Here is a 21,764-nt window from a genome sequence, read left to right as displayed (position 1 = left end):
AACAAAAACTAATGTGTGGTCCTGATATGCATTGGGTGTAGTGATTTGGGACAAGTCCATGGTTGCCATAAACTCCTGGACTACCTTATACTCAAGGCTACTAGAAGTGAAGTTGAAATCTCCAAGAACCAACAGCCTCAGGTCTCTATTGTCAGCACAACAACATATTCAGTTGCTCAAGCAGGTATGATGCTGGTCAACAGATAATACACAAGCAGCAATCACAATTGTTCCTTACAGCCCAAATTTAACCAAGAGCCTCACATCCAGTTTGCACCACAGGTCTCCAAACCCTCAACAATTTGCAGATGATAATGGCCAGCGTTTCTTCCCCTCCCCTAAAGTTTGAGCTAAATTCCAAGATAACTGCCCACTCTAGAGCCATTCAGAACATAGTAAGGCCAGACAGGTCTGTTGCCATACCCACAATCAAATTTTGGATGAAGAAAGATATATTGCAGACTTACTTGGCAATCAGCAGCAATAGCTGGAGTCCAGGGTCTCACAGGCATTATTTATTTATTGATATAAGTCACCCAATCTAATTTATAGGCCTTAAAAGGAGCAATTTATAGGATACAATATGTGCCAGGAAGGAAGCGGAGGGGGAAGATGAAAATGGAGGGGAGGGGAAAAGAAAGAAAAAAAATAAAAGAAGAGAAAGAGAGAGAGAGAGAGAGAGAGAGAAAAGAAAGAAAGAAAGAAAGAAAGAAAGAAAGAAAGAAAGAAAGAAAGAAAGAAAGAAAGAAAAAAAGAAAAAAAGAAAGAAAGAAAGAAAGAAAGAAAGAAAGAAAGAAAGAAAGAAAGAAAGAAAGAAAGAAAGAAAGAAAGAAAAAAGAAAGAAAGAAAGAAAAGAAAGAAAGGAGTTGTCACTTATCATGATCTTGACTCCTTTCCTTGTCTTAATTATTGAACACAAGTGTCCACTGAACGATTAACAGCTCGTATAAGGAGGGATTGATTCTTATTTTGGAAGGTCATAAACAGAGACATTATATCCATGTCTTTGGTGTCCCCATCCAGAGAGAAGGTGAAGTTCTGGAGCAAAGTGCTGAAGAACAGAAAGAGCTCCATCTTAGCCAGAGCCTCTCCTGGGCAGGCCCTCTTCCCTGAAATTGCAAACAAGAAAACAAAGCTTATTCAAAGCTGATTAAAGAATAACATGGATCAGGCATGCATATGAATTGGTAATACTATCTGTCCCAGAGGACTGTACCTGCTGAGAATGGCATGAAAGCATCTCTTTTCCTGAACTGGCCCTTTTCATTCAAAAAATGATCTGGGTTGAACTTCTCTGGAGTCTCCCAATGGAGAAGATCACGGTGTACTGAGGAGAGGACTGGCACAACAGCCATGTACTAGAAGAAGGAGGTAAAGAAACAAATGACATTAATTGGTGCTACTTCATCCAGAGAATAAAGAGCCTCACTTGTGTCAAATAAAATAGGCCAGCAGGGAGCAATCTGCAAACATTCTGAAATGGAATGAAGGGAGAGAGATTTGGTTTTATTAATTAATTTATTAAATTTGTATACTTCCCATATCCAAAATGACTCTAGGCAATTCACAATGCCATAAATAATACATATTAATTCATACTTATTCAAACTGCCTTGAATATGAAGGATCTTTGACTATATAACAGTGAGTGCTTTTTTGTAAAAAACAAAAAGGTGGTGGAACTCACACAGGTCATACAACCTGCCTTGCCTACCCTACAAGGTTTACCTTTGTAGTTGAAAAAAACCCTTCAGTTTTTAGTGTATCTAAAAGACTAGGATTTTGTTCAAGTTAAGTTAATAATATTAATGTTACCATGCACAAATCCGTTGAAAAAGGGTGCTGGAAATCCATTCTAGTGTGTTCTATGACCAAAAAAGCCCTGATAACAATCATCTATTTTTTTTCCTCTGCAGAATATCTTTATCAGTAATTATTATTGCCACACCTTGGGAATGTTGTAACCATGGAACTTTACATCACAAGTTGTTGCCTGTGGAAAGTTTTCAAGGCTCTCAGGCCCATAACGTTGAACCTCATGGACCACAGCATTTGTGAAAGGCATCTTCAACCGGTCTTCCATGCTTGGAGTGCGATTTGTACCCACTACCTCATCAATCTCTTGTTGCACCTTAGCTGTGAGAAAAATATATTGAGATGAAATTAACAATCTTTTACTGTATTGTACTGAGCACCCTCAGTCAGCTACCATTTGAATAGAAACATGGTTTTCCAAAGCACGTTCAGAGAAGACACTTCCAGTCAGGAAAATGGCTCTTCCTCAAAGTCATTTCTCAGTGGAGACCATTTCAATTTTTCTAGTGTAAGAAGACTATGTTACGGTTGAAATTATGAAAGCTGGTGATCACAGTTTAAACAAGATACTAGCAAAGCTGTACTTGGGTTAGCAATAGTAATAGTAGTAAAGTTGGAAGGGACCTTGGAGGTCATCTAGTCCAACCCCCTGCTCAGGCAGGAAACCCTACACCATTTCGGACAAATGGCTGTCCAGTCTCTTCTTAAAAACTTCCAGTGTTGGAACATTTACTGCTTCTGGAGGCAGGCTGTTCCACTGATTAATTGTTCTCACTGTCAGGAAGTTTCTCCTTAGTTCTAGGTTGCTTCTCTCCTTGATTAGTTTCCACCCGTTGCTTCTTGTCCTGCCTTCAGGTGCTTTGGAAAATAGCTTGATTCCCTCTTCTTTATGGCAGCCCCTGAGATATTGGAATACTGCTATCATGTCCCCCCTTGTCCTTCTCTTCGTTAAACTAGACATACCCAATTCTAGCAACCGTTCCTTATATGTTTTAGCCTCCAGTCCCCTAATCATCTTTGTTGCTCTTTTCTGTACTCTTTCTAGAGTCTCAACATCTTTTTAACATCGTGGTGACCAAAAATGGATGCAGTATTCCAAGTGTGGCCTTACCAAGGAATTGAAGAGTGGTATTAATACTTCACATGATCTTGATTCTATCCCTCTGTTAATGCAGCCTAGCACTATGTTGGCCTTTTTGGCAGCTGCAGCACATATTTAGGTGATTGTCTACTAGGACTCCAAGGTCCCACTCACAGTTACTACTATTGAGCATGGTGCCACCTATGCTGTACTTGTGCATTTGGTTTTTCTTGCCTAAATGTAGAACCTTACTTTTTTCACCATTGAATTTCATTTTGTTAGTTAGTGCCCAGTGTTCAAGTCTGTCCAGATCCTTCTGTATCTTAAGCCTGTCTTCTGGAGTGTTGGCTATTCCTGCCAGCTTGGTGTCATGAGTTCCCCATCTATCCCTTCATCCAAATCATTGATGAAGATGTTGAAGAGCATTGGGCCCAGAGCAGAGCCCTGGGGCATCCCACTACACACTTCCCTCCATATAGATGCAGTTCCATTGAGGACCACTCGCTGAGTATGGCCGGTCAGCCAGCTACGGATCCATCTGGTGGTGATTCTGTCTACCCCACATTTTTCTATCTTATCAAGTAGTAGGTTGTGATCTACTTTATCAAAGGCCTTACTGAAGTCCAAGTAAATTATGTCCACAGCATTCCTCTGATCCACTAATTTTGTCACTTGGTCAAAGAATGCAATAAGATTTGTCTGGCATGATCTATTTTTGACAAACCCATGTTGGCTTTTAGTAATGACTTTGTTTGCCTCTAGGTGTTCGTTGATTCGTTGTTTGATTATCTTTTCCAGGATCTTCCCAGGTATTGAGGTCAGGCTGATAGGTCTGTAATTTCCTGGATTCATTTTTTTTTCCTTTTTTGAGGATGGGAACTACATCAGCTCTTTTCCAGTCCTCTGGTAGTTCCCCTGTGTTCCAGGATCTTTGAAAAATATAGTTCAGTGGTTCCGATATCACATCTGCCAGTTCCTTGAGAAATCTGGGCTGCAATCCATCTGGCCTTGAGTTGCCTCAGAAAAGAAAAAATAACCGATGAATGGAAAAATGCTGAAGTGATTCTTATACACAGGAAAAGGGCCCAACATGATTTAAAGAACTATTGCCCAATAAGCCTCCTTTCACACATTGACAAGGTTTTCACCAAGATAATAGCAAAAAGAATATTGAGAACATTAAATGATGCACAGCCAAAGGAGCATGCAGGGTTCAGAAGTGGTTACAGCACAATAGATCACATCCAGGTTGTTCATCAAGTCATTGAAAGGTACAACAAATATACCATGCCTCTGTGCATGGCTTTCATTGACTACAATTTCATTGACTACAACTCCAGCAAGCAATAATTAGGGCATTGCTCAACCAAGGCATAGATACTTCTTACATAAACATACTACAATCAATATATGAAAACCAATGGCAGCAATTTGCCTTAATGATCTTAAAGTGGAAATCAACATAGAACAAGGTGTACGACAAGACAATACAATATCCCTATTCTTTTCTCAGTCTGCCTTTAAGAAGTATTTTGCAAACTAGACTGGGCAAAAAATGAAATAAAAATCACTGGCGCTTATTTAAATCACTTAAGATTTGCAAGGTTATGTTTAATAAATTCACCAAAGAAAGAAAAGAAATATATGTGAAGAAGAATCAGATATAGTAGACCACTGCATATACCTTGGCCAATGGATGTCAATGGAAGGTGATACAATAAAGGAAATTGATCGACATGTTAAATGTGGTTGGTAGGCATTCAGCAAGCTAAGTATCATTTTTAAGAACAACTTCCCCCTATGCCTGAAGAGAAAAGTTTTTGATCAGTGTATACTACCTGCTCTAACATATGCCAGTGAACCATGAACACTAACCTCACAATCGATACAAAAGCCACAAGTGGCACAAAGAGCCATAGAAAGATACATGCTCGGCATTACAAGACAAGATAGAAAGACCTGCATGTGGATTAGAGTACAAACGAAAGTATATGATATCTTCAAGAAGAGTAAAAGAACTGAAATGGAAATAGGCCAGTCACATAGCAAGAAGAACTGATGGCAGGAGGACCAAGGCAGTCATAGAATGAATCCCACTCGATAAAAAGTGTCCACGAAACAGACCTAAAACACGATGGATCGACAACATCAGCAAGTTTTGTGGGCCCAATTGGCAGGACTGTATGGGTCTTTGACTGTAATAAACTTGAACTTGAACTTCATCACGCAATGGATAGAGAATGGTAAAAATGATGATGAGAATGAATATTATGTGCCAGCAGAGTACAAACAATTTATTCCCTCAAAAACCTCAAGGTTCATTTCCAAAGAAAGAATGCTTCAGGATACAGCTGCCAATCAATTTTGCGGGGGTATTGTAGATTAAGATTTATAATATTGTCACTGCTTATAGCAGTATGGTTCAAATGTTAAGGATGATATCGTGAGTTAAAAGGATGTGGGTTTATACTGATACAAAAATGATTCTTAAGAAAAGCTATACCATATTAAATTAATCATTCATACTAGGACTCCTTAAAGCAAGTACTCAATTAATTAATTGATCTGCCTTAAGGCTGTATGAAGGAAAAGACTGCTGTTGTTAAAGCGTTCAATCACATCTTGCCTCTTCATGATCTAATGCAGTGGTCCCCAACCTCTCTGGCTCCATGGACCGACAGCAGTAGTGGCGGCAGGAGGGAGGGTTTGGTTTTGCATGTGCAACTTAACTCCCATGCATGCTCAAATGAAGCCTCAAGCACCCGCCTCCTGCTTGCATGGCCTGATTCCCAACAATTCTGGTCCAAGGAGACAGGATTGGGGACCCTTGATCGAGTGGATATTATTTTACTAGAACTGTCTTTGTGTAATCTCAAGATTTCATGGAAGCCTAGTTGTTCCAAGGGCATGTTAGTTAAACTGGGAAATAAACAAAACACAGCAAAACATTCTGTAAGAAGATCTTGGCAAACACTTCCCAAAACCTGCCAGGAAAACTGCAGAAATGCAGCTGCAATGAGTTTACTTTACTCAACAGCATCCTTACTTTATTTTTTCCAGGATTATTAGTGGAAGCCCTAAAGCAGGAGTCTTCAGACCTGGACCTGTTATGATTTGTGGACTTCAGCTCCCAGAATTCCTCAGCTAGAGTGCCTGGCTGAGGAATTCTGGGAGTTGAAGTCCACAAGTCACAAAAGGGCCATGTTTGAAGAGCCCTGCCCTAAAGTGTTGACACCTTTATATATTTGTGGTTATTTCTGTACCTTGAATATGTGGCAATTTAGCCATTGTTAGGAGGCTGCGTAGCAAAGTTTGGCTTGTGGTTATTGTCCCAGCAGTAAAGAGAGTAAGCACAGTAATCACAAGATCATCAAGAGTGTAGATTCCCTCAGATGAGTTCTGCTCCTGAAAAGAAAATAGAAAGGGAAACAGAAGGATGAAAATGGGGTTGATTTAAAGTAATTTATGAAACTCTTCATAGTGTTTCTTTCAGTTAAAGGAAACTTAACTGACTAACTTTAGAATATATAGGAGAATTTTTCAATTGTAAAGCATTTATGCAATCACCATTTGATGCAGAGAGGAAACAATTTGCCTGTCTGACCTATCTATCAAATATTTACCACAAGAAATTACGAGAATTAAAGGTTGTTATTTAGAGCTGGACAAAAGCAACTCTTAAGCTGTATGGTGGGAAAACTGGATTAGATCTGAGCATAGAAGCTTGAATGTTACATCTGAGAGACTAATTCTAATAGAAATTGCTCCTGCAAGATGAATTATTATCTTTATATCACCTATTAAGAGTGTAGAAGAGGTGTAAATTAGCATGTAAAGCAAATGTCTATACTTACTCATTTTTAATTATGTTGGGCATAGGAGTACATGTTAATAAATGGCAAATTAAAGTAATAAAAAGGGGGATAAATATTTTCATATTCTTTCATCTTAGATACATATTGGAGATATTTAGACAGTTATGCAGAGATGGTATCTATGCCTACTTTCTCCATTCTATGAAGGAAGCAATCAATATAGTCACGCGGGTTCTGGGGATCCAATGTCTTCTTGTGCAATTCCACTTTCTCACGGATATAATCATAGACTTTTTCTGTCTCAGACTCGATATGTCGTCCAAAAAAGTATTCCATTGTTTTTGGAAAAGTATTGTACACCTGTTGCAGAGTTGATGTTAAACAGTATATGTTTTTAGACCATAATGGTGAAGGCTTAATGCCCCAAATATTCAGAGATTAGCTTTTAGTCTGATATTGTTAATTATCAAACCTCAGCTAGGTGCCAAGACCAAGGAGACAAGTTCCACAAGAATTTCAGTAAGCTATCTTTAATTTTAGTGTTGAGCAAATACAGTGTCTTAGGAACGACTGCATGGTAGGAATTTTTATTTATAATAAGTTGGTTAAAAAGGAATCTCTTTGACAAGCCTTTTCCCCAGATCTTTCCTCACCTAGCCTGAGTTCCCTGCAGGATATATTCTGTCAAGCCTCACCCCAGCTATCCCATGAAGGGATAATGATGAAAATGATGACAGTTCTTGAAGCAGGGAGGAAAGAGGGACATAAGAATAGGGGAAATGTCTAAAAATACCATGAGAAGAAGAGAGGCGCCTGTGCATAATTTGATATGATGATTATCAAATTATATATAGTTAAATATGTAGCATTGTACTTTTAAAAACTATTATAATAATATACCTTTCAGTTTGATCACAATATTGATATTCCTCTTATATCACAAACCTAATAGCTCGGGAGATAATGCTATTGTCATTTCTTAGAACAACATGGAAATAAGTTTGAGAATTAAAGTTAAATTTTCAGTCAAGGGATGAAAAAATTAAGTGAAACATTACAATAAGGAGGAATCAGCCCCTCCAGTGAAATTCCATGTTTGGCTCTCCCTGACTAATTAAGAAATGGGCAAGTCCTAGAAATAAGCAGGTCAGGGCCCACAGCAGTTACGAGAGAATGAAATGATCCTGTGGGAAATAAGCCCAGCCAGGAAAGAAGATTTGCTGAGAACCAATTTATATTTTGATGGCTCAGTCTTGCTGGACGTCTGGATTTGACTTCTCCTGCTTATCTACAGTATCTTATCTCTACATCTACAGTAATCTCCACATCCCTTATTTGGATATTCGAACACGCAGAGAGGCCCACTAGTAAAAATGAGTGTTTATAGCAGGAAGAGCATCAGAGAGGAAAAACATACCTGTCCTAGGAAACTAGTCAGAAATCTTATTTGATACTCTACAATCTGCTGGTTCTCTATGAAGGTTTGATCTTTGTAATCAAATCGATTGCCAAAGACGACTGCACAGATCACATTAGAAACAGCACTTGTCAAATTTCTTCTTGGATCAAAAGGCTGCCCTGCAACAAAGGCCACAGACATTTATGGGAGGGATCAAAGAATGGGGAACTTCCCTTCCACAATTCTCACCACAGAACTGCAACCAAAAAAGTGTGTTTGGGTCAAAGAAGTGATTCAGAGATTTTATTGGTATTTTTTTAATAAATAATATTAAATAGAAGAACCTAGATGTAATTAAATGAAAACATAAACCTTATAACCCCTAGAGGTTTTTTTCAAAACCTTCTTGCTGTCTTATGTCAAGAATTGTTTTCTCACTTTCTCTGCCCTTTTCTGCTCATGGTGGGTTTTTCCCTCCCTGTTCCTTCCCTTAGAAGTTTCTATTTCCAGTTTTCACTCTCCTGACTGTCTCTCCCTCCACCTTCTATTTTCTTTCTTCTTTCTTTTTAAAATATAATCCTATTATTTCATTTCTTTCCCCTTCTGATTCCAGAGATTTGTGCATTCATGATTATATTCAAAAGAGGCACAAATCTTTAGAGGAATACTATTTATGACTATATGTTTTCCTTTCTAGTTTTGGATTACCTATGTCATTCATCCATAACTTCTTTTTCTGGCTCTTGAATTTGCCTGATATATAATCATGTTCAAATAAATTGTTTAAAGAGGTTTTTTTGGCTTCTTTTCCCAGTTTTAACTGAGCACTGTCTCCTTCTAATCTATCCAGCTCTTTTTTTAAATAATAATAATAATATTCCATTCACATTTTTTTTCTATTTATTTATTTAAATCTCCTTCCAGAAAAGACTTGTGCACGGAACATGATTTTCCAAGATGCTACATCTCCTGGAAAAAAAATAAATTTATATCTGTCAAGCACCAGGCAAATCAGGCGATCCAGGCAGTTGAAATGGGTATAAAGATTTATTGTAACCTTAAGCTCTCTACAAGAATCTGAACTAATACTGGCCAAAGGAAATTAGCGGGAGATAAGAGTAGAAGGATTCAAGATAGGCTGGATGTAGATCTCTTGTAGGCATGAAGGGACTCACGACTGATGATTTGTTTGATCCCTCCCTTGGGATCAGCCTGGTCATTTCCTACAATAGCCTTAATTCAAATCCATGCCACCTCACAGATCTACATCATTCATGCAGTTGATTCTTATCCATATTTTCCTTACCTCATTTATTTTACACACACATATATACCTATCTAAGTTTTTCTTTATTTTGTGCACTTAAGCACAGAGATGATTTGAGTTTCAGTTTAGAATCTAGTTTTCCTGTAACTTCACATAAAACAACAAACCCTTTCCAGTTTCATATTTTAAAAGATAATAGTCTTCCTGATATGATTCTTCTGTGGGAGAACAGGTCTCAGTTTCTTTAGACGACCTTTTGTGGCAGCCGTTTCCTCCACCAGACAAAGGGCTTCCTCCTGCACCCTCTCAAACATTCTTTTCTTCCCCATCCCAAAATCTCACAAGGTGGACAGTGTGAACCGTCGCAGCTCCCTCCATTTCTTCTCATCATTTGTAGATATTCCTGAAACAAAAGACACCAAAAGGATCATGATGTTGGTCAATTCTCAGCTTTTGTGGAAGAGCATGTTTCGATATAATATTTCAGGCACTTTTCTTTTTCAAATCTTTGTTTCAATCATAGGTGAAAGAGGCTACTACACTGCAATAAATTATACATCAGAGAAATGTCCTTCCTCACATTTAAAGTAAACAAGGCTTGATGTTTGAAATACCAATGAAGCAAACGTCACAGTTGCCATCTTTCCATTCTTGACTGCTGTCATAAGTGTGTTATAGATAGAAAGAAATCCCTACACTAGACATGGAACTCTATACTGAGATGCCATTTTCAGTAAGCAGAAGAAAATTGGAGTCGTTTTGAGTTGTGGATTTTATTTTATTATTATTATTTGCTGTAGAGGCTTTATTGACAAAAATAAGTACTTCCAATTACTTATGCTTATAGCTTGCATGATTGTGTGCTAACAAGTTACTCTCAACTCTTAGCTACCTTTAGATTTCCTCCAACACAATCTATCCCTAACCTAATTCTTCAGGACTTGTAAGGGTACATTTGTCATCATTTTAATTGAGTTCATTGACGTTGCAGATTGCCCTCCTTTTCCCTTTATCTTTCTCACCATTATACCCTCCTCTAGGGAGTGAGACCTTTGAACCATACTGTATGTCTGAAGAATGATAATTTCAGTCTGGTCATTTATGCATTCAGTGGAAACTCTGAGCTGATTTGCTCAATGAACTATTTGTTTCTTATTCTTGGATGTCCACAATATTCTCAGAGATTTTGTCCAACATCAAAACCATATTCTTTCAATATTCTTTCTCTCCTGTTTATTCAAAGTCCAAATTGCCAAAGTATCCTCTTTGAAGAACATTTTGTCTGCCTTCCCAAAGGACCAGTTTAAAGGTGAGATTACTTTTTTTTTTTTTGAATGTAAGGAACAACCAGAACAGATTTCAGAAGTGATCAGTTGAAGAGAAATGGTGAAAAAAAGGTGTTCCTCCCTCTTCAAAAAACATGACCAGATCAACCTCTTTACAAAACTTCATTTCAAGTGAAACTTTCATAACTATCAATAATATTAAGAGCATTAAAATAATTTAAAATTACTTATAGAAAATTAAAAAGAGCAACAACAAATAAAGAAATAAAAGTGAATCAACCTTTATTTTGGAACACTCGTCTGTGAAAGGGCGTATTAGTTCGCCCACCAAATTCTTCTGCTTGATTTATCAAAGCATCTTTTACCACCTCATATCCACAAAGAGCAACCATTGGTTTTGATCCAATCCAGATAGTAAATATAGGTCCATACTTCTCTGTAAGCTAAAGGTAAAATTAGATGAAAACCCAGTTAATTAAATGATAAAGCATTTTTTGGTGAAATTATTCTAAAGCATGCTTGAAATATTTCTTAAATTCATAACAGAGAAATCATGTTGAATCTAACCTTTAATAATTCTTAGTATCTACAGGGTTCATCAATTAGATTGGATAAATTGCATGTACTGTATCTCCTAGCTGGTGAGATGATGGGAATGAGATAATCACAATTTTGACTGTATAATACATTTTTGCTAGTAATCTGGTACTACAAAATATATGATAGCAAGTTTTGCTTGTAACCACATATTTTAACGAACTTTGTAACCTCCATTGTGTGTTTATCAGACTGTAACTAGGTGACTTTAAATTAAAATTCCTACTGAAGATGCACAAGAGCCCCTAATAAAAATTTTCTTATAAAAGAAAATCAAACTCCTTAAACTAGGGAAATGTGCATATAACTTTCAAAATAATCACCTGAAAAAGCAAAGAAGTACAATAGTTACCTTTTTATAGGATTTTTTTAGAGGTAGTACATCTTGCTGAAAGAGGTTCCCCAGAATAGGCCATGGAGTAGGTCCAGGGGGCAGCTGCCCTTTTTTCTTGTACATTTGGAAAGATGAGAAAAGGGTGAAAAGTATACAGAGAAGAAGCAGAACTCCTGCCCATGTCAGCTCCATCCTCTCCTCAGTTGTTTTCCTCTTCAAAAATCCAAAAAGCTGTTTAAAGGAGACAACGTTGAAAGAAGGAGACCAATTGAATCCCCAATCACATCTAAATTCTTCACTTCCTCTAACCTTTACAAACCTCTTGTTTACATTCAGCTCAAATTATTCTTTCACCTCTATTTGTATAGGAAAGTTACTTATCAACATTTTTGTCTTTGGACTGTGGACAACCTTGGCTAAATCCTTAAATAAACAACTCATTTTAAGCACTCTCTCTTATTTGCTGACTATACAATAACTTGTGAAAGAGTAATTAATTAACTTTTGCTACTGAACCCTGTTTTTCTTTTTCTTTCATTGAGTTGTCACAGCCCTGAATTCAATATTATGATCATAAGTAAGTACAATGTTGTCATGACCTTTAACTGGGCAAAATGGTGCATCATGGGGCAATATTTTTTGTGAATGAAGGTGAATATACATGTCCCGGGATAACGTCACCTGTAGTCACATTCAATGTTTGGATGAGCCCATATTGTAATTGTTATGTCCTGGGCCTGCTGAGTGACTCAGCAGGTGTAGGAAGGTGCAGAGATGCCCGGGCAGACCACGTGAATGCCTGGGACCATACAGGCTGTCTCCAGCCTATTGCGCATGCGCAAGGTGGGAGAAATATGTTGCATTGATTGGTTGACACTGTCCCTGAAAAGGGTTATAAAAGGAATCTGTGCCATTTTGTTTTGGTTCTGTTGGTGATTAAATAAAGAGAAGACTGTTGTTACTCCTGCCTCGTCTCAATGCCTTTACGATTGAAACAGAACAGTAATGATGGTCAAAAGACTTTGTTACCTGTAATTGATCTGGCCACAGTGGCACATACCTTGATTCAAGGTTGACTCAGCCTTCCATCCTTCCGAGGTCGGTAAAATGAGGACCCAATCAATCAATCAATCTGTTTATTACAGCCATAAGGCCAGACATAATCAAAATATAACAACAGTGACAATTTTACTTCCATATTTATAGAATATAAAACCATCAAACAATCAATGTAATATAATCTGAAATTCTAAAAATAAAACATCATATTAAATTTTTTCAGACCTTGATAATGGTGCGACGTATTGTGCAAATAGTGGCACAAAATTGGCCAACCTGAATTGATATTTTCGGATCCTTATCCAAAAGTAGCAACTTTAGATAAAATTCATATCTCCTTCCTGGAAACTTCTTTAATATTGGATATATAAGAATCTATTTATATAAAGAACAATGAAGCAGCATATGGCTTAAGGTTTCTATAGAGCCATCACCACATGGACACAACCGATGGTGCATAGGAATGCCCTTAAACTGTCCAAAAAGGACTGCCGAGAGCAACACATCCAGCCCTGGCTAAGGTGAAAGTTTACGAAATTTCAAAATTGTAATGGAAAATAGATAAGAAGCTGGGGAGAAACCTTCTGGAAGCAAGTGACAAATATTGGAATGTGCCACCTTACTTAAGTTTGTTTGGAGATCAATATCCCAGATACGTTGATTCAAGGCAGTTCTAGCATTATCAAATCCTAATGAACACAGACTTTTCATAGAGAAGCCCAGCGATTTAATTTTATCTAGTGCTTTTTTCCCATGACGATTTAAAATGACCTATAAATATTAACGGGGCTAACCCTACAGCCATCAAATTAACTTTAGCCAAAAGGTAAGAAGAAAGAACCATTCTCTAGCTTCCAATGAAACTAAACCTATTTCCACCTGTAGGATGGCATTTTTAACACTTTTAGGTACCATCAGTATGGCTCTAATAAACTTATGTTGAATAATTTCAATAGCATTAAGCTTTGCAAATGAACATATTTGCGAGCCATAGAGGAGCTGAGAGAATGCCTTAGCTTGGAAAACCTTACAAGCTGCCGGGATGTAGTAAGCTCCTTTAGAACAGCAGTTCTCAACCTATGGGTCGCGACCCCATTTGGGGTCAAACGACCATTTCACGGGGGTGGCCAAACAACGAGTCCGCCATTTTTCCCCCTTTTCCTTAGCTGTGCTACTCCCTTTTATTCTATTGGCTTTTGAAAGCCAATAGAATAGACTCTCTTGAATAGAGTCTAATTCTATTGGCGTTCAAAAGCCAATAGGAATTGTCCAGGCTGTCTCTGCCCCGCTGAGCCCACCAAAAGTCTCATTCTGCAAACGGTGCTGCAAGTTGTCTGCAGCGAAAACGAGCTGTCTGAAAGTTTCCACCCCTCCCTGCTGAGCAATTACTAAAAACGTAAGTAATAGAGGGCCAGGGGTGGGAGGTGGGAGGCCAGCAGGTACAGGGAGGGTTGCTGCCATGCGTGGGGCCCGGCGGGTGCCTTATCTCCCTTGGTGGTCTCCCTGCGCCGTTACTGCCCCTTGCCAGCTATGCCTCGGCCAGTGCAGGGGGCGACACCATGCATGCGCAACGCTCCCGGGCAGGGAAAGTCCTCAACTTTTTGGCGACCCCCGTGAAATGGTCGTTCGACCCCATTTCTATTACATTTCTGATCTTTAGATTGTCTGGCTGCTATGAGGCCTACATCAATTTTAGGGGGCACTGGCCACTTAAAATATGTTTGTAGGGAAGCATCAGATTTGCCAATGCATGCGTTAAAATCCCCAGCTATTATTATAATTGAGTCTGGGTAATGCCATGATAGCAAATTTACATAGGGATCAAACTGATCCTACAGTTTGTTTATTTCTCTATGCTCACAAAATGGAGGGAAATAGGCATTAACCAATAATACAGTGCTAACTCCATATTTGAGCAAGACTCAAGCATAGATACTGAAACACTGAGTTTAACAGATACTATAGACCTGATGGTCTGTCCTTTTTTATGCATTCAGAGTAAAAGGAATATAACCAAAATTGTGTCATTCTCGTTTGTTGATTAGGGCTAGATTCCAGATGTCTGGTACGTGGGAGGTGTCGTCACCTTTATTCATGTTGTGGGGGTGTTTTTTTATTTTGATGGCTTCCATAATTATTCTCTTGTTGTGGTGTTCAGTTTTGGAGATTAGTTTGGTTCCTTCAAAATCAATTTCATGTCCTGTAGCTTTAAGGTGCTGGAAGAGGGAGGAAGTTTTTTCTTCTTTTCTGGCTGCATTCTTGTGTTCTGTGATGCGTGCATTTATTCTCCTATTAATTTGTCCAATGTATGTGGCTGGGCAGATTTTGCATGGTATTTCATAGACTCCTTGGTTTTCTAGCTGGATTATGTCTTTGGGGTTTCTTAAGATGTTGGCTATTTTTTGGTTGGTGCCGAAGGCTGTCTTGATATTGTGTTTGTGGAGAATTTTGCTGATTTTATCTGTGGTGCCTTTGATGTAGGGGAGGAGGGCGGGAGAAAACCCGAATAACCAAAGACCTACATATATAGTAGGCAAAGAATATTTCTTCCAATATTGTCCAAACAATAACCTTGCCGCCGTAATAAGATTCAACATTAAAATAGTTTCTTTAACATCACAATCTACAATAATACCTAACAAGAATAATTTTGGTGAAAACTTTATCTTTCTATTAAAAATCTTCTGAATGTTCCACCAAATCTTAATCCAAAAGGCTTTTATGTTTTTACACGTCCACCAAATATGGTAATAAGTTGCATCCAAGCATCCACATCTCCAACACTTAGGTTGCAAATTAGGATACATAATATCCTAATTTACAGCAAAAATATCCTAAGTTTGCAAAGTTTTGATTGTTGAAGTATTCTAGAATGTTGTGACTTAATGTGTGTCTCCTGGAGACAAATTATATCCATTTTTAGCTTTTGTAGTCTATGAAATATTTTACTCCTTTTTGATGGGGAGTTAAGACCATTTATATTTATTGAAAGAATTCCAATTTCCTCCATAGTTTCAGTTGTGTCGAGATCTCAATTTTCTAGAAGGGCTTATCTGCCTCTGATCTTTAGGCCTCACATCTTCCTCTGATTGAAACTTTTTAGGCTCTTCTTCCTCTCTTTGTTTCGATGTTCCTGCAGTCGTTTCCTCTGGTTTGTTAGGTTCCACCTCACCTCTCTCCAAGATTATTAAAAAAAGTCCTCTGTTGATCCTTCTGAGATCAACCATCTAAAGTTCAGTCCTTAACTGATCAATTTCCTCATTAAGAATTGGTATTCTCTTCGAGCTTCTCTAATTCTTCTTGGGATCTGTTTGAGAACTATCAAACCTTTATCTTTGTATTTCAGAAGTTGGTCCCTCATAGTCTCAGGATCTCATCCCATACTGCTCTTTTGCTGAATCTAATATGAACTTCCCTAGGCACTCTATTTCTTCTTGCATAATTTGAATTCACTCTATAGACTTGATCAACTTCTCTTTTGATTTGATCCCTTTCCATTCCGAGCAAGTCCACCAATAACTCAGTCATCAATAGTAACAAGTTGTCATCACTCTCTTCTACCACATTTTGGAATCTTAGAAAGTATGATGCACGTTCAAACTCCATCCTTGCCATATTTTTTTCCAGCTCCACATTAGATTGCACCAATCTTTGATTTTCATCTTGCAGAGCCTCTAATTTCTGGTCTACTACTACTGACTTGTCTTCAATATTTTGCATTTGTTGACTTCCGGTGGTGACGGCCATGGCGATGGTGGCTTTCTTCAGCCGTCAGCCCTGGGATGTGTCAAAGCCAGCTGAGACAGCGAGCAACAGCTGTCTCGCAGCTTGGAAACTCTCTCCCCGGGAGAAGGTGAGGAGGTGAGCTTTCCTCAGATAGTGGTAGAGCTCCCTGATGCCCCCATGTTTTCTTTTTTGGTGGTCAGAGGGTGAACTCCCACGGAGTCTGATTTTTCCAGGGCAAAGCTAGACGCTGCTTCCATATCTGCGCTTAAAATGAACTTGTGAGTAAATTTTAAAGCAGACATAGCTGACCAGGAGAGACTAAAATGGGGATTATTTCGGACTTTAACTCTGGAAAAGAACTTATCTTCTCCTTCTTTTAAATAAGAGTGGTGAAAAATGGCACTGAGATGTTGATTCATTGAGTGAAAGGACCGGAACTTCTACTTGGAACAATGTAACAGATTTTGCGTTTGTATAAATTGCAAGAATCTTCTTTTTTTCTTTTAAGGGGGCTTTTGTCTTTTTTCCCCTTCTCCTTTTTTCTTTTTTTTGGGGGGATGTATTTGTTGATTTTATAAGATTTTAGCAGACTTTTTATAAGTGGTCTTAAAAATAAAATGGCTTCAAAGCGTCTCGGAGCTTCTGTTGCTTCTAAAGCCTCAATCTTCCTGGTAATGCAGACAGCTCAGCAAGCTAAGTCTAAGTTTCCACCACCTTCTCCATTGTCTCCAGCATCTATACTTAAAGATTTACAGGATGCCTTGGAAAAAAAGGCACAACAGGTTAAAGAAGAGATGGAGATTTTTATTGAAAATAAATTCATGAAATTGACAGAGGACATAGCATTTGCATTTCAAAAGTTTGTTGGTCAAATAGATCTTCTGGATGAGCATTTATTTATTTATTTATTTATGAGACTTATATACCGCTTTAAGTTCAAGCACTCTCTAAGCGGTGTACACCAGTTAGCAATGTATATATATATTTACATTGCCCCCAACAATCTGGGTCCTCAGTTTACCTACCTCGGAAGGATGGAAGGCTGAGTCAACCTTGAACCAGTGAGATTTGAACCGCTGACCTGCTGAACATAGTCAGCTAAAGTGGCCTGCAGTACTTCACTCTAACTGCTGTGCCACCTTGGCTCAGCATATTGATGATGTTGTGGAAAATTTTGAAAAACTGGAAGATCGAATTGACAAAGTAGAAAATAATGTGGAAATAATACAGGATGAAGTTACTATGTTACAATACAAAAACATGGAATTTGCTTTAAGAATAAGGGGAATGAAGGAAAATATTCAAGAGGATTTGAGACAAGTGGTGGTAAAAGATATAGCTCTTATTTTGGGAGCTGAGCCTAAAGAAATATTGAGAGAGACGGAAAAAGTTTTTAGGGTTAATTCTAGGGTTGCGAGACAAAGGAATTTGCCACGAGATGTGGTTATCTATTTTTCTAGGACAGTGGTTCTCAACCTGTGGGTCAGGACCCCATTTGGGGTCGAATGACCATTTCACGGGGGTCGCCGAAAAACACAGTCTGCCATTTTTTCCCCTTTTCCTTAGCTGTGCTACTCCCTTTTATTCTATTGGCTTTTGAAAACCAATAAGTGCAACATATTTTTCCCGCCTTGTGCATGTGCAATAGGCTGGAGACAGCCTGTCTGGCCCAGGCAGCCTCAAGGTCTGCCTGGGACTCTCTGCACCTGTTGTGTCAATCACAGCCCAGGACATAACAAAAGTGGTTTCCATTCTTTTAATCAGGAGACAGATTAGCTGTTGAAGAGACTTCAATTGATTGAGGCTATAACTGACTTGGGTGATTTGCAAACTCATAATCTGGTAAATCGCCAAGCTTGGGCCTCTGCCCTGCTGCTACAGAGCCCAGGAAAATCTCAGGTGGAGGAAATATATACCATAGCTTACTAGAATCTGAAGTGTTTGCCAAAATTCCACATATTTCTTTTTCCCTGTTGGTAAAGTGCCTGTGAATAGTTTAATGCCAAAATTCAAAGAGATACTAAAAAAGTGAATTTACAAGTAAGGGATGAAAAAGTTCCTAAATGTAATTGAATAATTTAACTTAGCCACAGGTAGTTCTTTAGTGTTATTAGGATTAATTACGTAATCATGCAATGTAAGATGAAAGAGCCCTGGTGGTGCAGTGGTTAAAGTGCAGTATTGCACTATAACCTACAGTTGATCCTGATGGGGCTCAAGGCTGAATCAATCTTTCATCCTTCCAAGGTCAGTAAAATGAGGACCCAGATTGGTGAGGCAATATATAAATAATGCTCTACATTGTAAACCACCCAGAGAGTGTTGTAAAGCACTATGGGTGCTTTAAAACGCCTAAATGCTTTTGCTATTGCTATGAAGCTGCTAGGCTGATTTTTACTGCCCTAAAAAGACAAATCAGGAGAGGTTTGCATAATTGTAGCCATGCATGGAACTCCCATGTGGAAAACCTTGTCCCAGAAAGCAGGTCCCTATACTGTAATTGGACTATTTGAATTCACCTATACCCCTAAGGCAAGACTTGGACTGTCCCTTATTTGAGCTGCAAGGGCATTTAATACTTTCCCATTTCTTAATAATTTCCCAGAATGAGATTCTGCAAAGCTGGAAGGGTATATAAGAATGTTTATTTTTTTTTCTTGTTTCAAATAGAGTCTAACTATCCATTGAGGCTCTATTAAATATTGCTGAACCTTGTTCCCACCATCCCCTTTCACCCTTATTAGAGGCCATATTAAGGACAAAGTTGAAACCCAGTAAACATGCTTTCATGACCCAGTTAGGATTTTTAAAGGTAAAACACACAGGTAAAATGTAAAAAAAAAAAATCACACACCTTAAAGTTTTTCTCACTGGCCTGCATGGAGTCTACAACGCTGGAATGTTTTTTGTGCCAGGCAGATGATGGGATTACTGACAGAGCCTGAAATGCAAATTTGTCTTGGAGGCAGCACAGCGGATTAGGCAATAACAGCTAAGAAAGCAAAAATGTCCTTTTTCCTAGGGCTAAGAGAGACTGTCATCGGACTGGCTTTCATGGCTAAAGTAAGGCTTGAACCCCTATTCTTTTCTTTCTAGTCTGGTGCCTTAATCTCTAAACCAAACTGGCCCTTTTATAAAAGCTTGCTTTTTCCTTGATTCCAAGGAAAAGGAAAACAGATTTAGTATACACATTTTAGCAATAACTTCTCACCCCTTGCAATACTAAGGATTCCAAATGCATTATTAATGATAAATCCAGATTAAAATGCAAAAATCACTCTAATGTTGCCATACAATATATGCTAACGTCAAATCTTCTGAACCATATCTTAAACTGACCATAAACTTTTTCTTGCTTCTTACATCCTATCTAGACCAGTCTTTTAATTCCTTCTAAAGCTGGCATTCATTTCTCAAAATCCCCTTTCTACAAACAGTTGCAAAGTATTAACTTCCCTACAAGCAAAGCATATACAATTATGAAAATCAAAGCTGTAAGCATGGCAGCTGTGCTTATCTCTACATGCCACTCATCCCTTACAATGCACTGTACAAATACAAAGATCTTGTGCCCTTCTAACTAATTCTTAATTGTGCAAGTGTCTCTATTTTTAGCAAAAAGGTTGAATCTGCTTCTCCTTTTGACAAGGAAACCCTTATTGTTTTTAAGGAGGAAAAAAAGGAAGGTATAAGATTTCCCCATTCCCCTCCCACTGCTTTCCTTCTTCTCTGCATGTATTTGGAACATGTTTAAACGTTCACGATTATTAATTTTAAAATGGAAATATTAAATTAATTATATCTAGTTTGTCTAGCTCAAAACTCAGCATGTGTTAATTAAACTTTTTTTTTTAAAGGGAGGCACTCCTTTGTGAGCAGAAGGATTTAGAGTGATAACTGGCATGTCTCTAGCTAGAGTTGATTGCCCATAACTGCACAGCTGGGGAAGAACCACCTGCCTCCTGTCATAGGCCACAGGCCGCACCCTCAGGACCTTTTCTAAATGCACACTGTGGTGGCACCTAGCAACCCACCCTACTGCAGTTCAGCCAAAGCTTGGGGAGGAGTTCTTGCAAAGTTGGAATTTTATGGAACTTTATGGAGTTTTTTTCCAAGTAAGGCCTCAGCCAGATGGCCCACCAAATCCTCAGTGAAAAACCCAAGCTTCCTCTGACACCCAAAGAGTCCATCAGGCACCTTAGATGGCTGAGTTAAAAACCCTGTCTCCCTGACCTCCGGTGATGACGGCCGTGGCGATGGCGGCTTTCTTCAGCCGTCCGCCCTGGGATGTGTCAAAGCCAGCTGAGACAGCGAGCAACAGCTGTCTCGCAGCTTGGAGCCTCTCTCCCCGGGCAAAGGGGAGGAGGTGAGCTTTCCTCAGATAGCGGTAGAGCTCCTAAGGCCCCAAGGTTTTCTTTTTTGGTGGTCAGAGGGTGAGAGCTCCCACGGAATCTGGGGTGTTCTCCACATTCCAGGATGCCTTTGCCCTGATTTTTCCAGGGCAAAGCTAGACGCTGCTTCCACATCTGCGCTTAAAATGAACTTGTGAGTAAATTTTAAAGCAGACAGAGCTGACCAGGAGAGACTAAAATGGGGATTATTTCGGACTTTAACTCTGGAAAAGAACTTATCTTCTCCTTCTTTTAATTAAGAGTGGTGAAAAATGGTGCTGAGGTGTTGATTCATTGAGTGAAAGGACCAGAACTTCTACCTGGAACAATGTAACAGATTTTGTACTTGTATAAATTGCAAGAATCTTCTTTTTTTCTTTTAAGGGGGCTTTTGTCTTTTTTCCCCTTCTCCTTTTTTCTTTTTTTTGGGGTGGGGGGTATTTGTTGATTTTATAAGATTTTAGCAGACTTTTTATAAGTGGTCTTAACCTTGGAAATTTTGCTGATCAAAATTCGTGAATCACCTAATATAAAAGGAATAGAAATCAATAAAAATGATTATAAATTAAGGGCCTTCACAGATGATTTGGTTGTTACTTTGTCTCAACCAACTTATTCTGTAATGGAGTTGTTACAATTGATAAATCAGTTTGGACAAGTTTCAGATTTCAAGATCAATAATAATAAGACTAAAATATTGTCAAAAAACATGACCAACTTGGATAAGGAGATTTTAGTTAGACTGACAGGTTTCGAGGTTGTTAATAAGGTAAAATATTTGGGGGTTATCTTATCTGCTTCCAATGCAAAACTGTATAAAAATAATTATGAAAGGCTGTGGTTTAAAATACAAAAGGATTTAGAGAATTGGAAAAAGCTGCAATTGTCTCTATTGGGGAGAATAGCAGCGATTAAAATGAATGTCTTGCCAAAGTTTCTTTTTCTATTTCAAATGATACCTATTTTAAAAAAAGAAGCAAACCTAGATGAATGG

At 38.4% G+C, this 21,764-nt stretch overlaps 1 pseudogene; it reads right to left on the bottom strand.

Moving 5' to 3' along the window:
• Positions 1–742: 742 nt before the first annotated feature.
• LOC120296914 lies at positions 743–20,910 on the bottom strand (annotated as a pseudogene).
• Positions 20,911–21,764: the final 854 nt, after the last annotated feature.

This window comes from Crotalus tigris, unplaced genomic scaffold, assembly GCF_016545835.1.
Source record: "Crotalus tigris isolate CLP2741 ecotype Arizona unplaced genomic scaffold, ASM1654583v1 scf7180000021763.139304, whole genome shotgun sequence".
NCBI lineage: Eukaryota > Metazoa > Chordata > Lepidosauria > Squamata > Viperidae > Crotalus > Crotalus tigris.
This window is presented reverse-complemented; position numbering and strand designations above follow the sequence as displayed.